We start from the raw sequence: 9336 nt of genomic DNA on the forward strand, positions 1-9336 counted from the left end.
ACATTGTCTGCAAACAGAATAGCTACACCTGCTTTTTTTTCTGGGCTCCTGTTGCATGGAGGATTTTTTTCCATCCCTTGACTTTTAGTCTATGGATTTCCTTCTGAGTAAAATGTGTTTCCTGTATACAGCATATTGTTGGATTTTGTTTCTTAATCCACTCTGCCAGTCTGTTTCTTTTGACTGGAGAATTGAGGCCATGTACATTTATAGTTATAACCGATATGTGTTGATATATCATTGTCATGTTATTTACTTGCATTGGTGTCCTACTTTTTCTACCTGTTTACTTGCTTGCTCTTCTTGACATTTCATTTCTTCTGTTGTTTTTGAAATTGTGGTCAGATTTTTTTCTGTCTAGAATATCTTTTAGTACTCTTGTAATGCTAACTTGGCACTCATGAAGGTCTTCACTTGTTCTTTGTTATGAAAATATTTTATTTCTCTGTTGAATTTGAGGGATAGTTCAGCAGGGCACGTCAGACCTGGTTGGAAGCTGTTCTGTCTCAGGACCTGTAATACTTCTCTCCAAGCTCCTTTCAATTGGATGGTTTGTGCTGAGAAGTCTGCTGTGATTCTGATGGGCTTACCTTTATAGTATTCTGTTTCTTTTCTCTAGTAGCTTTTAATATTCTGTTCTTTTGCTGGAGATCTGGGAACTTGACTATTGTATGTCTGGGTGTAGTTTTATTTTGGTTGTGGTTGGTTGGAGTTCTTTGTGCCTCATTTACTTGTATATCAGGTTCTGTTTCCACACTTGGGAAATTTTCTGCTATTATTTCTGCAAATATTCTTTTTATGTCAGTTGCCTTGCCTCCTGCTGTTTCATTAACTACTATAAATTTTACATTATTCCTCTTTGCCTCATCTTGCAGCTTTTGAATTGACTTTTGCTGGATCCTTGTTGATTTTATGAGATCCTTTCTTTCCTAGTCACTAGCTGCCATGCTGTTTTCAAAGTCTGAGATTCTATCTTCAGCTTCATTCAAGCGGATTTGGTAGCTTTCAATGGAATCTTTGTTTTCCTGGAAATCTCTTTGAATCTGATTCATGCACTCTAAGTCCTTTCTATATTTTTCATTTAAGGCTTCCATCCATTGCCTTTGTTCTTCTATTTTCTTATATGTTTCTTCTTCAGACGTTTTGAGAAGTTCTTTCATTATTATTGTCATTTCATTTTTTTTGCCTGAGAGATGGTTTCTGATCTCATCTCTTCTATGGCCTTATGGAGTTGTTTCTTTACTTCCACTGCAATCATTTCAGCTATTTCAGGCATGTGTTTACCAAGTTCTCCTATGTCAATGTCTCCTGGACTTGTTCTGAGTGGGGTGGAGTTCTGGCATTGTGTTTTAGTCCTTCATTTTGTCATGTTTGATACCAGATGCAGAAAGTTCAGTTTCCCTCTTCAGTGGCTGCACAGCAAAGGCCACTAGTGTCCCTAGTTTTCCTGTTGATCAGGTTTGCCCCTCAGTTTCTGCTGAGAAGCACTACGTAGTCTGGGGTTTTCCTACAGTTGTTGATTTGCATCTAGTTATCCCAGGTCTCAGATGCAGGCATTGGTGTCAGTTGATGGCTGAATATCTGATCCAGTGTCCCCTTGCAGTTCAGGGCACATGCACTGCCCAGACTCGAGTTGCACTGGTGTGACAATCCTGGTCCAGGGGACCTATGTCCCCAGGCAGTTCAGGGTATAGGCAAAACCCAGACATGAACTGTAGGGTCGACAGATTGTGGACCACCTGATTCTGTGTCTCCAGTCAGTTCAGGACATGTGAAGGAAAAGATGAGGGCTGGACGGACAGCAATCACAGACTGCCCATGCCTGCGACTCCCCAGGGCGTCCGGGTGCAAGTAAAGCACAGACTCAAGCCCCAGGACCAGCAGCTCTTGGAGCACTTGCTCACTCAGCACAGGGTCCACACAGGGAGGGCCCACACATAAACCCTGGTGAGAGCAGTCCCTGGGGCTTCTGAGTGAGGATCTCCTGTCTGCTGTGGGTGCATGGAGGGCAGAGACTCAGACTATAATGGCAGCAGAGTCCTGGGTTTCCCGCTCTTCCCCAGGAAGTACATGAGAAATACCTGGCTCTCTCTGCAAGTTTCACCCGGGAACCGTGGTGGTGGGAGCAGGTCATAGCCTGCCTGGTTCTGCTTCATAGTCAATTCGGGGCATACACAGGTCTCTCCCTTCTTTAATTAGAAGAATATATTCCTTTATCTTCTGTATTGGGAGGCCAGGAGAATAACCAGTACCACACTGTTTTACAGTTACCCTTAAATTTTTATTAAAAGATTTATATTTCTTCAGCAACATTATCAGCATATGATGGAAAAAAAGATATTTCTTGACTCTTGTATTTGCACACCTGAGCCTAGTATCTTATGGCAAAGCCAATCTCCTAACATTTTATTGGGGAGATTAATCTCAAGAAAGGAAGGGTGAGCCAAAGAGTGAAGAGAGCTAGGAAAAGAGGGACTCACACACTGGGTGATTTGTTTCTGATCTGGCCCTATGGAACCCTTGTATCTTAGGCCAGGGCATCTGGGAAAAACTAGGGAACAAATTATCTATGTAGTATTCCCTTCTCTTTTGCATTAGTCAGGATTCATCACACAGGACAGTACTTCCTCTGCCTCCAGTTGCTCAGGTGTTTTGAGCAGCCAGTAAAGAAGCCTATGTCCACCTGATTCTACTGGAGTAGAGCTGGGTGCTGGAGATGATGAGCCCTCATCTCATCTTAGGGAGGCAGACAGCTGGTGCTCCAAAAAGAAGTGATTAGTGTGATAGCTTTTATGGACATAGTTAAAGAGTAAGTGTGCATAGACAGATAATGCCAACAAAACTATGTGATAGGGATGCATAAACTGAGTCTAGTACATCTCTCTTTATGCCCTGGTACATATGTAGCAAGGTTTATGTCTAATGGACATTTACTATATTTGAAATACGTTGGCCATCAACTTCCCTCTTGTCTAATGAGACTTTAGTTGAAGGTAGATTATTCACATTTTACTAGGTGGCATAATTATAGGAGAGTGATATATCCTAGATACCTCCAAATAATACCCAAACACTATATGAAGCCTTTCATCTTCTTCAGTTGAATCTTTAAGTCTAATCCTCACAATATTGTATGAAAAAGACATTTCTGACATCTTCATTTTATAGGAGCAGAAAATAAGTGAGCAAGTATCTCCAAAGACACACATCCAGACTGTTATAAAGTCAGGAAGTCAAGACACTAGCCCTAGTAGCCTAATTTAGAGCTTTCTAAGTAGCCCTTAATAATCACATGCAACTTTTTTGAGAAGAAAGTTAGATCACAATCTGAGGATGAGCAAATCTTCCATTATTCTATACTTGCCAAATACACAGTCAATCTAGCAAACTTCTGTGTAATGCATGAGCTACATACAACTGCACGACCACCCTAAAACCTGCTGTTGTACAAACATACCCTAACATCTACACAGTTCACAACTGCAGAGTTCAGCTGCTTTTCTAGTTACAGATTAAAAGAAGGCAACCAATCAAAACTATTTCCTTGAAAATCTAAAGATTTGGAGTATCTATGAAGTAACTTGCTTCTGAAGTCATAACTGGCTTTATCTCTTTCTTTGGACTGTGAGTTACACTCAACTCATGGGTTTCTCTTCTGTCATCAAATTATCATAGTGATCATGTATTTTTTATCTCAATTACTCCTGAGGGGATGGCTCTTGTGAAGCCCCATGGTAGGCTTCTGTCCTGCCTGAAACTACATAGCAAAGGTATTCTTTTTTTAATAATGTTAAATTTATTACATAATGAATTTTAGTTGGGTTATAAAGGACTTAAAACAGATAAAAGAACGAATACATTTATACACATCCTTGATCATCATTTTAACCAAAAGAAAGGAGCATAGAAATTCAAATATGTGCATTCAAATAAAGTGAGTCATAATGATTAATTACATAAAACAAATAGAAACTATTATAGCAAAGGTATTGACATGACACTGAGCCTTATTTTTGCCCTGTTTAGTTGTAAAAATGCTTTAGTTTGCACAAGAAATACACAACTATTGTTGCTGGAATTAAAGAAAACACTTTTTAAAATAGCGACTCATTGACAATGCAGTCAAAGATACTAAGAAGCTGAACACAGGCCCTAATTACTGAATAGCCGCAGAAATTTAAATCCTATTGCATTCCTCCATTTCCTTGAAAGACAGTTTACAAGATGATAAATTGAGGGAAGGAGCTGTCCTAAAACAGTTGCTGTTTAAGCAGTATCTGATGTGTCCTTTGAGCCTACTGATTGGATGTTTAAACAGACAAGTGTGGGCTAGAATCTAGGTTCTAGCACTGACTAAGAGCTAAAAGCATATTCCCAATCTCTCTGAGCCTCACGCAAGTACTCTATAAAAGGGAAATGATAAAAATTCCTACCTGAAGGCTTCCTTGAAGGTTAAATGACTAAGGCTTATAAAGCACTGAGTATGTCTGACTCATAACTATTCAAAAATCATCACATGACTGGATGCTAGGGATTCCTTGAAAACACACTATGATCTCTCCACTTGTCCCCTCTCAGTGATGTTTAAGATCTTCAGAGAACTGAAAATCAACTATGACAAAAGCTTTAAAAAAAGCCATCATTTTCTTATGAATGCAAATTTTTTAAAAGATATTGAATGCAGAAATAGTTGAAAATTCAAGGGATATCTGAAACAGACGAAAAACTTAGGTCCTATTAAAGACCAAGTAAAAAGAAAACAAGGAAATCAGGAGAGTATTTGAAAATCGTTAGAAAATAATACAAAATCATTAGAACAGAGTGCCATGAAGAATACTAAAATAGAAGGGATTTTCAAAAACGCTTCCTTCATCCATGCAAGTGTTTACTGAATATTTGATAAAGTCAGGTCTCCTCATCTACAAATCCTGTGGATTTAACCAAAGCCAGAAAATATTAAGAAAACAATCACATTTGTATTGAACATGAACAGACCTTTTTTCCCCTAAATAATGAACCTGAACAGATCTTATTTCCTAAATAATTCAGCATAACAACTATTTACATGGCGTGGCATTAGGGATTATAATAGGCTTGAGATTGTTCAAAGTATATAGGTAGATAGTTATAGATTATATGAAAATACTCTGCCATTTAATATGAGAGATGAGCACCTTTGGGCAAAAATAAAAGATGATAAAAATGCTTTTTCAGAGAATGTCAATGCCATGGTGGATTTTAGAATGAAAATTGAAGCAAGTAAAGGTAAGTGCAGAGGAGCACGCATTTCATTTTACTTGGAGGGGGCAGTTGCCAGAGAGGAGACACATGTTGCATGAGAAAGATGAATAGTAACTGGCTGATCAGATTGAAGGGTGGGTGCAGCCCAAGTGCTATGTCTGAGAGCTAGAATGTCCCCCAAAGCCTTGTGTGCCAGGACGTGGGGCTTCTGTACAGTGATCAGACCATGAGGTCGCTGTACTCATCATGGGTTGACCCACAAATGAGCTGAGAGTTAAGTGTTCTGTTAGAAAATGGGACTTGGTGAGTGGGTGTCCCTGGGGCTGTGACCTAGGGGAGGGTGTATCTTTATTTCTTCTCTCTCTGCTTCCTGGCTACTGCAATGCCAACCACTTTCTCTAATGCCAGGCCCTGCCATGATGCCATTGCTGCATTTGTGCTGGCTAGCTTGTAACCCTGAGCCAAAATAAACCTCTCCTCTTTGAAGTTGTGGGTGTTAGGTACTTTGTCCCAGCGATGAACAAGTAACTAAGACACCAATAATACACCAACCTATGGGGCTTAAAACAGCCTGGTGTGCCTGGGGAATCATGAGATTGAGATGGAGCTGAAGCTTCCATTGTGAGCCGTGTGTGGGTCATAGTTCTTGGCACCATCAGGGAGTTCTGTACAGAAGGTTCATTGTGCTGCGCTTCAGGTATTTGCTTCTGGTCACTCAATCTCAACTTAGATGTCAGAGGTTAGCAAACCTTCTTGGACCATGCAACTTAATTTACTCAGTCACTCCCTGGTAAGTAATCCTATTTTTATACTGTAAATAGCACTTACTAATATTTTTAAAATTTCTCTTATTGGCTCATCCTTTTGTCTTTTACTTCTCCGAAATAGTTCTTTGGGAGCAATATCTTATGTTTTCCCCGACAGGATACTCACTGCCTGGAATTCTGCCTGCCACAAAGTATAGCATCAATAAATGAAGGTTGAACATGTAAACAAGGGACAAAGCTTGGGAGGATTACATACTGTGATACGAATTATCTGTATTCTGTAGGGGAGAGAAACCATTGGTGATTAAGTATGAAAGAACATATTAGTTTCCTATTAGAAGATCATTCTCCAGATTAAGCAGAGGGTGTGCTCGAGAATGAAACTAGTCGGAACGCCACTGAAGGAAGTGAACCAACCATCTACAGTGACAAAGGATGAAAGGCGATGGGTAAAAACAGGTTTTCAGTGAAAGGGTCCGTGGGTGAAAAGGAAGCTGGAAGGGGAAGGAATAGACTAGGCTGAGTGCTCAGTAGTTACCTCTGCAGGGCAACACATGTGACCTCCTTTGTTCAGTCTGGTTTATGACTTGTTTTAAATTTTTAGGAAGTCAATAATGCTAAACCTGAGAAGCAAATGAAAACAGTGCGGAAGATGTGATAACAAAGCAGACCCCAGCGCCATTCCAGAGCAGAAACACAAGGTAGGTTTCATGAGCTCGAAACTGTAAATGAAGAACTCTGGCTGCCATTGGTTGATTTTCTTATCACCTCCAGCTCCATGTGCAAACTACCTAATCTTGCCCAGATGTGTGTGGACCTCACAGCCCACAGAACCAAGTTTTGTGCCCAGTCCTCAGAGGAAGCTTCTCCTGGTTACCACACAGGCCTAGAACCACACACATCGCCATCAGAAAAATGTACTTCAAGAGGCAGCCCAGGGGTTTTTCCACATGCCTTGGAAATAGGACTGTGGCCAAGTGGATGGAGAATTTCAGAACCTTGGGCATTGAAGAAGGAGTATCATGTGCTCTGGGTGGTCCATCCCCATGGTCTGACAGGTTTCCTGACCAATGAGGAAAAGCACAATTGAGGAAGGGACAGAGTGCTGGGTCCAGGGCAGGGGTCATTTCTGCCTAGATCTCAAGACAGAATTGACTGCAGGAGGAACTCCAGAACTAACAACCTTTCATCTTGAAACCCCATAGAAATAAAAGTAAGAAGTCTGACTCCCCAGAAATTCCAAACAAGTCTGTTTTTTTCTCATTCATTCTGAGGACTCACAAGACTGTTCCACTGTGGGTTCCATTCACCATGATCAGCAGTAGAATGATGAACTATGTGACTTTACCTGGTCATGTGCTCTCCCTGGAGCAACAGTGTGAACTTTATGACCTGCCAAGGGAGGAAAGGTGACCAGAAGGCCAGAAAAGGCCAAAAGATGTTGAGAGCTAATGACTCAATATGTGCAAATGGAATAAAGCTGGGCTGCTAAATGTTATGGAGGAGAAAGCAACAATGAATTAGAATATTTAAAGCCACACATTTAAACGTGGTCATGAAAGAAAGAAAAATATAATTATAGCATAGAAATTGGCATGATCTGATGGTTGTTTAGGCAGAGAGTTTCAAACTTTAAGGTACAAGTTATGCATCTGGTGAAAACGATCAAGTTTCAGCAGCTGAGGGGAGGAGCACGCCATTCTGCATCTCTAACATGCTCTCAAGTGTTACTGCTGGTTCATAACCTCACCTTGAGGAGCAACAGTTGAGGAAATTAGGCCTTAGAGAAACAGTAAAATTGGCAATGTGGCAAAGAATGGTGAAATGAAAATCAACAACCCTCGGGCAATGCTTATCTCTCCCTTCCTATTATAATCTTTTTCCCCAGCAAAGAGATGCCAAACAGTGCTATGGAGTAGCGTGGGCACATTCCAATGCTCTTTGAAGAACATTACAAGAATTTTCTGACCTAAGGTTCATCTAGTACACGTATGAAGCAAGAATGCTGAGCTTGCTATCCTACTGTGCTTCCCATCCGCACAGAGCTGCAGGACCATGCACAAGTAAGCGCTGGCCATGCCCAGGGTATGTGATGCTGGAACAAGTAGCTGAAGATTAGATTAGGACAGTCTTGAGTTATGAGCAATGACAGCATGGCTCTAGTGCTGATGTGCTTGTGTGCGTCAGATTCTGTGGACACCCCAACAGCCAACCACAGAGTTTCAGTCACATTGTCAGTGGTTCCCGCCATGATTTAATTTTAGTACGTCCTATAAATAATGAAACTGAGTGGGTTAGAGATTTACGATGTCTTCTTTCCATAGCTCAAAGATCTGAAAATCATATAAATTTTGCCAAGTAATGAGGTGTCAGCACCTTAGAGTGACAACAGTAAAAAGTACCTGTTAAACTAAGGAAGTGAATTATTCATCAGTAAAAATATATTTCTGCAGTTTCTGACCTGATGCAAAAACTATATCTCTTTTTTCCACAGATAATGACCTCAGCAGTGACTTTTCTGAAATATTAAGAGCACTATTGCGGTGACAAACTTTCTCATGAAGCATTCAATTTGAAGTTTCAAATACTTCAGAAACAAATCCAGCATCTCCTGTGTCTCAATTCATTGCTGGAAAACAATATATTTGTATAAGCATCAGTCCTGTGTTCTAAGAATTTATCTTGATATATTATTCTATGGAGAGTTATTAATTCTCTGAAAATATGGTTTTTCACTTAAAACCTTGAAAATCTTAAAATCTGAACAGAAGTTCCTCCCTTTACTTCCTTATGATTTTAATTCTCATCTCACCATGTTGGAATTCAGAAAGTAAAACCCAAATAAAAAACCCGATTCATTCTTGACTCTGCAAAGAATACTGTTTTAAAAAAAGAAAATCTATGTTATGTAATTAAGTTATCCTTTCTGTTCCTATTATTCTTACTTTCCATGGTAAGCTCCCAATTTCTTTGTTTAACTTACTTTTCTGATGTCTGCATCTCATCTTATAAATTTTCTCATTTTAACGTATACGTCACCTTCTTAGACAGGTCTTTCTTAAGGTGTATTTATTTGCTTAATTCCTAATGAATAAGCTCTGGTAGATATTCTCCTCTGCTTTGGGTAGTAGACTAGAGAACAACAGTATAATACATAAAACGTACTATGAAAATATGTTAAGTAATTATAGGAAAAAGAAGAAATAGTCCATAAGCTCTTATAAAATAGATTTTAATTCTTTACTTCTCTGTTGTATTTACAGCAGAAAGATGGTCAGATGTACTGTGGCCTTTTCACCACATGGTACATCTTTCTGATGGAGCATGA

At 39.8% G+C, this 9336-nt stretch overlaps 1 long non-coding RNA gene across 1 annotated transcript; it reads left to right on the plus strand.

Moving 5' to 3' along the window:
* The first annotated feature begins 5921 nt into the window (after window positions 1–5921).
* On the plus strand, window positions 5922–8860 carry LOC102003217. Its single transcript, XR_259857.1, has 4 exons — window positions 5922–6031; window positions 6613–6709; window positions 7897–8071; window positions 8503–8860. It is a non-coding gene; the product is annotated as an uncharacterized LOC102003217 (long non-coding RNA).
* Window positions 8861–9336: the final 476 nt, after the last annotated feature.

The sequence above is a fragment of the Chinchilla lanigera genome, unplaced genomic scaffold (genome assembly GCF_000276665.1).
Source record: "Chinchilla lanigera isolate Chin_1 unplaced genomic scaffold, ChiLan1.0 scaffold00009, whole genome shotgun sequence".
NCBI lineage: Eukaryota > Metazoa > Chordata > Mammalia > Rodentia > Chinchillidae > Chinchilla > Chinchilla lanigera.